A 7,225-nucleotide genomic window follows, 5' to 3' on the forward strand; every position below is an offset into this window, starting at 1 on the left:
CATTCTATTCTTGCTTTACATGAAATCAGCCTTTTTTTTTTCCAGATTCCACATATAGGTGATACCATACTGTATTTATATTTCTCCGTCCTCTTATCTCACTTAGCATAATGCCCTTAAGTTTCATCCATGTTGTTGCATATGAGAGAAGATCCTTCTTTTTTATGGCTAAGTAATATTCTATTGTATGTATATACATCACACTTTTTTATCCATTTATCTGTTGATGGACAGTTAAGTTGTTTCTGTATCTTGGCTACTGTGAATATTGCTTCACTGAACATGACAATGCAGATATCTCTTCAAGATACTGATTTCATTTCCTTTGGATCTACATCCAGAAGTACGATTGTTAGATTATATGGTTCTATTTTTTAATTTTTTTGAGGACCCTCCATGCCGTTATCCATATAGGCTGTACCAATTTATATTCCCACCAACGGTGTATAAGGATTCTCTTTCTATAGCCTCCCTAACATTTGTTATTTCTTGTCTTTTTGATAACAGCCATTTTAATGGGTGTGAGATGATCTCTACCTGCGGTTTTAGTTTTCATTTCCCTGATGCTTAATGCTGTTGAGCACCTTTTCATATACCTATCATTATGTCTTCTTCGAGAAAATGTCTATTTGTATCTTTTGCTCATTTTTTAACTGGATTGTTTGCTTTTTTGTTATTGAGTTGTATGAGTTCTTTATTTTGTACATTAACCCCTATTACACACATAGTTTGCAAATATTTTCCCATTCTGCAGATTACCTTTCATATTCGATGGTTGTTTCCTTTGCTGTGCAGAAGCTGTTTAGTTTGATGTAGTCTCACTTATTTATTTTAACTTCTCACCTCCAGTTTTAGAGTCTTATCCAAGAAATGATTGCCAAGACTAATGTGAAGAAATTTTTTTCTCCATGTTTTCTTCTAAATGTTTTACAATATCAGGTCTTATATTTAAGGCTTTAATCCATTTAAGTTGGTTTTTGTGAGAGGTGTAAGATAGAGATTCAGTTTCATTCTTTTGCATATGGATATCCCATTTTCCCAACAACATTTATTGAGATTATCCTTTCCTCATTGTGTATTCTTATTGCCTTTGTCAAAAATTAGTTGACTTTATATGCATAGTTTGTTTCTGGGCTTTCTATTCTGTTCTACTTGTCTGTGGGCCTGTTTTTATAGCAATACCATACTATTTTGATTACTATAACTTTATAATATAGCTTATAAAAGAGACGTGTGATGCCTCCAGCTTTGTTAATCTTATTCAAGATATTTTTGGTTATTCAGTTTTTTTGTGTGTGATTCTATACAATCTTAAGATAGTTTTTTTTTTTTTATGTTTCTGTGAAAATGCTATTGGGATTTTGATAGAGATTGCATTTAATCTATCAATTGCTTTGGATATTATGAATTTTTAACAATATTAATTAACCATATCATAGGATACTTTTTTATTTGTGTCTTTTTCAGTTTCTTTCATCAATCTGTTAAAGTTTTCAGTGTGTAGGTCTTTCATCTTGATTGAAGTTATTCTTAATTATTTTATGGTTTTTGATGCAATAGTAAATGGAATTGCGTTATTATTTTTTTTCAAATAGTCTGTTGTTAGTGTATAGAAAAACCGGTTTTTGTAGGTTGAATTTATATCTAGCAACTTTCTTTTTTATCTTTATGCCTACAGCACCTGGTCTTCCTAGGTGGTCTCCCATCCAAGTACTAACCAGGCCCAACTCCGCTTAGCTTCCGAGATCAGACAAGATCGGGCTTGTTCAGGGTGGCATGGCCGTTGTCCATCAACTTTCTTAAGTCCATTCATTCTTTTGGTGGAGTCTTTATGATCTCGTATTTATAAGTTCATATCATTTGTAAACAGAAAATTTTTTGTCCTCCTTTCTAATTTGGATGTCTTATATTTATTTTTCATACCTAATTGCTGTGGCTAAATTTTCCATTACTATGTTAAATAGAAGTGGTGAGAATGAGCATCCTTGCCTTGTTCTTGATGTTATAAAAAGGTTTTTAACTTTTCACTTTTGAGTATGATGATAGCTGAGAGCTTGTCATATATAGCTTTTATTATGTTGAGGTACATTTTTTCTATACCTAATTTGTTAAGGGTTTTTATCGTGAAAGGATGTTGAAATTTGTCAAATGGTTTTCCTGCATCTTTTGAAATGAGGTGTATCACATTCATTGATTTTTGTGTATTTTGAACCATCCTTGCATCTCAGAGGTAAATCCCATTTGAATGTGGTATATAATCCTTTTTCTGTGTTTTTGAATTCAGTTTGCTAGTATTTTCTTGAGAACTTTTGCAGCTATATTCATTAGGGGTATTGGCCTATAATTTTTTTTTTCTTTTAATGTTCTTGACTGGCTTCAGTATCAAGGTAATGCTGATCTCATTAAATGAGTTTGGAAATTTTCCTTCTTCAATATTTTGGAAGAGTTTGAGAAGCATTGACATTAATTCTCCTTTAAATGTTATGTAGACTCCACCAGTGAACCTATCTGGTCTTGGGTTTTAATTCGTAGTGTCCTAATTCCAGGGATCTGGGCACAGCAGCAACTGGGGCCCCCAGGAGCAGGTCTCACTGCAGTGACAGCTCTAGTTCCAAGGAGGAGATGCAGCAGTGGAGGCTCTAGGAACCTCCATCAGCTGGATTCAGTGTTGGTGAAGATATTGGAAGTCCTAGTTACAAAGGCTAAAAACATCCATGGTTGCTGAGATTCTCTCTCCTGCTCTCCTCTTCCCCATTGAGTAAAAGCCTTCTAAGGGGATCCTTTCTGGTGTCAAGCTCTCTGGACTGTGGGCTGGGATGACATAGGTAAAATGCTTCCTACTCTTTGTGGCCATTTTTAGTTTTTGAGCTCCTCAGGGTTTCTGCTGCTTCTTTGTTGTGGTACACAGCCTTCTAGAGCTTTGTTTGTCAGTTTATAGTTTATTTGTTCTTTTTGTAGTTTTTGTGGGCGAGACAAGCATTGAGACCTCCTAGCTTGCCATCTTGCTGACATCATCTCCCTGTTTTTATTTTTAAAATTTTGTTGTACTTTTATCTTGTATCTTATTTTATTCTTTCTCATTTTATTTTATTTATCAAGTCAGTTACATCTCTAAGCCACAATATCTGACCTGGAAAATAAGAACAATTGTATTTACCTTAATAGCATTATTTTGGGATAAAGCATGTAAATTAATACCATATTACAGAATTAAAACTTTACTTATTTATATTTGGATATGTCTAGTATAAGCACTTTGAAAACTAGTATTTGTTCTTGTTATAAAATTTTTCAAATATATTTGCATCAGTTATTTTTTTACTTTGCATCTCTAATTGAACAGCAATGTCCTCTGTATGTGTTTCTTCAGCTGGAAAATGGAAATGATTTAATTATACTACCTCACAAGGTACAATAAAATATGTTTCCAAATTTTGTCCCTACAGTTGTTGGAAATGAAGTCCAGTGCTTCTTGCTCCCGCTCTGGGGCTCACTTAGCATGGCAAGAAAGGCATAAAATACAGGCTCAATTCTTAACTTGGAAAATAGGAACAATTACATTTACCGTAACCTATTTTTTTTTAAATCCCATATTTAAGGCAATAAAGAATAGGTCCATGTTTTGAACCATGATGATAGATTAGGTCTTCAGTGAATATTTTTCAATTGACAAACCAAATTTATTTTTTTAAGTGGAGAAAGGAACCAGAGGTTTGACAAATGTGGTCCTCTGTAATAAAATAGGCAAATCTCATAGAAAAACATTCATAAATTTTGTAGTAAAACCCAGAGTTTAAAATAAGAACTGGATTTGAATAGCCAAATTTCTTTGCTTCTCTAAAACTATTATTACTATTCAATTATTATACGTATAATCTATGTTCATTATTGAAAATGTAGAAAATACAATTAAGAAAAAAAAATCTTCAATAATTACTTAACCAAGAGATTACCCTTGTCAGCAATTCAGTATATATACCTCCAGACATTTCGTGTGTGTGTGTGTGTACATGTGTGTACATACTGAAAAAATAAATATTTTTAAATAAAAATAGAATTATATTATTCATGGTTCTCTGTTTTGCCCACTTACATCTTGAATATATTTCCATGATAAAAGTTTTAGGAACCTTTAAAGCTTATTTTTATAAAGTTACTTTCCAATGCAACTTTTTTCATGCAGAGTTTCAGTCTGGAGAATCCTTTCATAATGCCTGCTGGAAACTTCATTCTTGAGTTTGCTGCAATATCTGCAATCAGCCGATTATGCTACTTAACTAGGATTACTATAGAACTGATTTTGGTCAAATGAAAAATCAAGTATCAAGAAGGTATGAGTTTCCAAGTACAAGTGATCTTCTTTCTGCTGCTTTCAGCAGTCTTGAAATAATTTTCGAAAGTAAGCATAAAGAAATAGAATTTGCTTCACCCCTTGAGGGAAGAATGACTCAGTTAAGAAACATCTCTCTCATCAGTAGTTACGTTGGAGGTGCTCATCATAATTTTCTGCTTTGTAATAAAACTTCACTCAGGAATAGCTAGAAGGATTTCCACTTCTCTGGGGATGGCAATGAGGAGAAGGCAAATCTTTGTAAAGATAGAAGTGCTGAGTGACATCCATGTAACTGCATAAAGAGGATCTAGGCTCTTATGGAGGACTTATTACTTGTAATGACAGTTCTTGGGGTTATGGGTATGCTGGCTGTGTTTTCCCAAAGCTTTGCTAGAGAAACATTCCCCAAATCCTGGACTGTCATTCTTCATATGACATACATTCTTCATATGACATACTGAATATGTCCTCTCATTCCAAAGAATTCTAGAGAAAAAACCTGAGGCCTCTGAAATCTGTTATTAACTCCCACAACCTGTAAGTTTGTGGTGTTTTCACGGCTGCTAAACTTCAAAGAGGGCAAATGCATATGATTTACTTATATCATTTTTGAAGATGTTTCATGTTCAGCCAAATTAGAAAAAAAAATTCTTACTTCTTCCCTGTGGTATGGAGTTGCGCTATTGAAAACAGAGAAAGCTTAGAGAACTTTCCAATGGCAGGCCTTTATATTATGCTTTTTGGGGGTGATTTTTAAATTTGGGTTCCTAATTACCATGCCAAAAAGAAGAGTATTATTTTTCTTCTGCTAGTTTCCCTAAAACCTACAAAATGTTCACATTGCTCTACTGGGGCCCCCTAACCTCAATATTTTTACATGTAGTGTTTCTTTTTCTTTCTGAATGCTAGAGTATTAGAAACTCTACAAATGATTAAGCTGTATATTAATCCATCCATAACTTATTAAAAAGTTTGTTCTATTTCAACTCTTAGGCATGTCTACTTATTTTCATCAGTAATAAGAAGAGAAAGGGTTAAAAATAAACCATCATTTTCTGGGTTTATTAAACATCAGAAACTATACTGGGAAATTTGCATATGCTACCCAGATGTCAGCTTATATTACCCTATGCATTGAGATTTCCATAATTTTGACAAAAGTCTTCTAGTACACATTGTGGGAAAAGTCCAGTGCTCTCCCTGTGATTTCTATGAATTCTCACAGAATTATGGTCTCTTAATTACATCTATTTTTGACTTCCTGCTTCCACAAATCTTTCTATCTCAATCTCCCTCCCAAACCCCTCTGACACAAAGCCAATCGAGAAACTCTCTTCCTTCCCATTGATTTCCTCCCAAACTACTTGTATAAGCAATGTCTAGCAAAGAACCAGATTTAGAACCAGAGATTTTATACTGATGCAAGGTGAGCAACTTGAAAATAAATTTTAGACATGCTTTTTCTTCCAAGTGTTTTGGCCATAGTGGTACAAGGAATTTCTCACTGATTATCTTTTTCCACAGGTTCCAAAATATACTTCCATGTTGCTCAGCCCTCTCTCTCAAGATTCCCTTTATATCTCTCTGCTACTCTGTTTGCCAGGCTCCTCCAGAGTCATTCTCCTCAAACTTATTTCTTCTCATTTTATTATATCAAGCAATTTAGTCTGTATCTCTTTATTCATTGTACTAATCTGCTCCTGCTGTCATAATAAAATTCCACAGCCTGTAAAGCTTAAACAACAGAAACGTATTTTCTCACAGTTCTGGCAGCCGGAAGTCCAAGATAAAGGTGCCATCAGGGATGGTCTTTCTCATCGATTTGCAGAGGGCTGCCTTCTTTTTGTATCCTTACACGGTCTTGTCTCTGTGCTCACACCCTCCTGGTATCTCTTTCTCCTCTTATAAGGAAACAAGTCCTACTGTATTAAAGCCCTGCCTTTATGACCTCATTTACCTTAATTATCTCTTTAAAAGTGCACTCTCTCTCTCTCTCTCTCTCTCTCTCTCTCTCTCTCTCTCTCTCTCTCCGCCCCCCTAGAAATGGATAACATCGTAACTGAATAATGGTCTCCCAAAGTCCTATGCAGATGTGGCTAAGTTTGTGGTTTTTAGATGTAGAATTATCCATGTGGACCCTAAATGCAATCACATGTATCCTTATAAAAGTGAAGCAGAGTGAGATTTGACACACATAGAAGAAAATGTGTGAAGATTAAACAGAGAAAGATTTGAAGATTGGAATGATATGGCCACTAATAATACCAATAATACTAGTCAATAATACCAGCAGCAATCAGAAACTGAAAGAAGCAAGAAGTTGATTCTCCTCTAGAGCTTCCAGAGGGAGTGAATCTCTGCTGACATCTTGATTTTAGCCAATGATACTGATTTTAGACTTCTGCTCTCCAGAACTATTAGGGAATCAATGTATATCATTTTAAGCCATCAAGTTTGTGGTAATTTGTTATAGCAGTCACAGGAAACTAATACAGATGGGAAAAGAATAAAAACAAATTTCCTTATTGATGAAAATGTATGTTCTCACCAATGCCCTTCCTCTACCACACACATTTTAGGAGTCAGGAGACGTAATATAGGGAGATTAAATAACTTTTTACCCTGATACACATACTTTATTTCTACCAATTTTTCAAAAATCTTTTGAGGTAAGAATTATGATTTTGTTCTTATTGATAAGGAAACTGAAACTCAGAGAGCTTAAGTAATTTGCCAGAGGGTACACAACTAATAAGTGGTAGAACCAAGATTTAAACTTAGAGAAAGAAAGTTCAAGGTATTAAATTAATGTGTAAGAAAATATGAGGTACTGTCAAGGAGAAACTAAAGCAGGAACTTCCCTAAAACTTAAAAAAAAAAAAAAAGCCTGGC

General features: G+C 34.3%; 1 pseudogene; it reads right to left on the reverse strand.

The window, feature by feature from the left end:
• Positions 1–1,669: 1,669 nt before the first annotated feature.
• LOC111740437 lies at positions 1,670–1,788 on the reverse strand (annotated as a pseudogene).
• Positions 1,789–7,225: the final 5,437 nt, after the last annotated feature.

The sequence above is a fragment of the Pteropus vampyrus genome, unplaced genomic scaffold (genome assembly GCF_000151845.1).
Source record: "Pteropus vampyrus isolate Shadow unplaced genomic scaffold, Pvam_2.0 Scaffold63, whole genome shotgun sequence".
Lineage (NCBI taxonomy): Eukaryota > Metazoa > Chordata > Mammalia > Chiroptera > Pteropodidae > Pteropus > Pteropus vampyrus.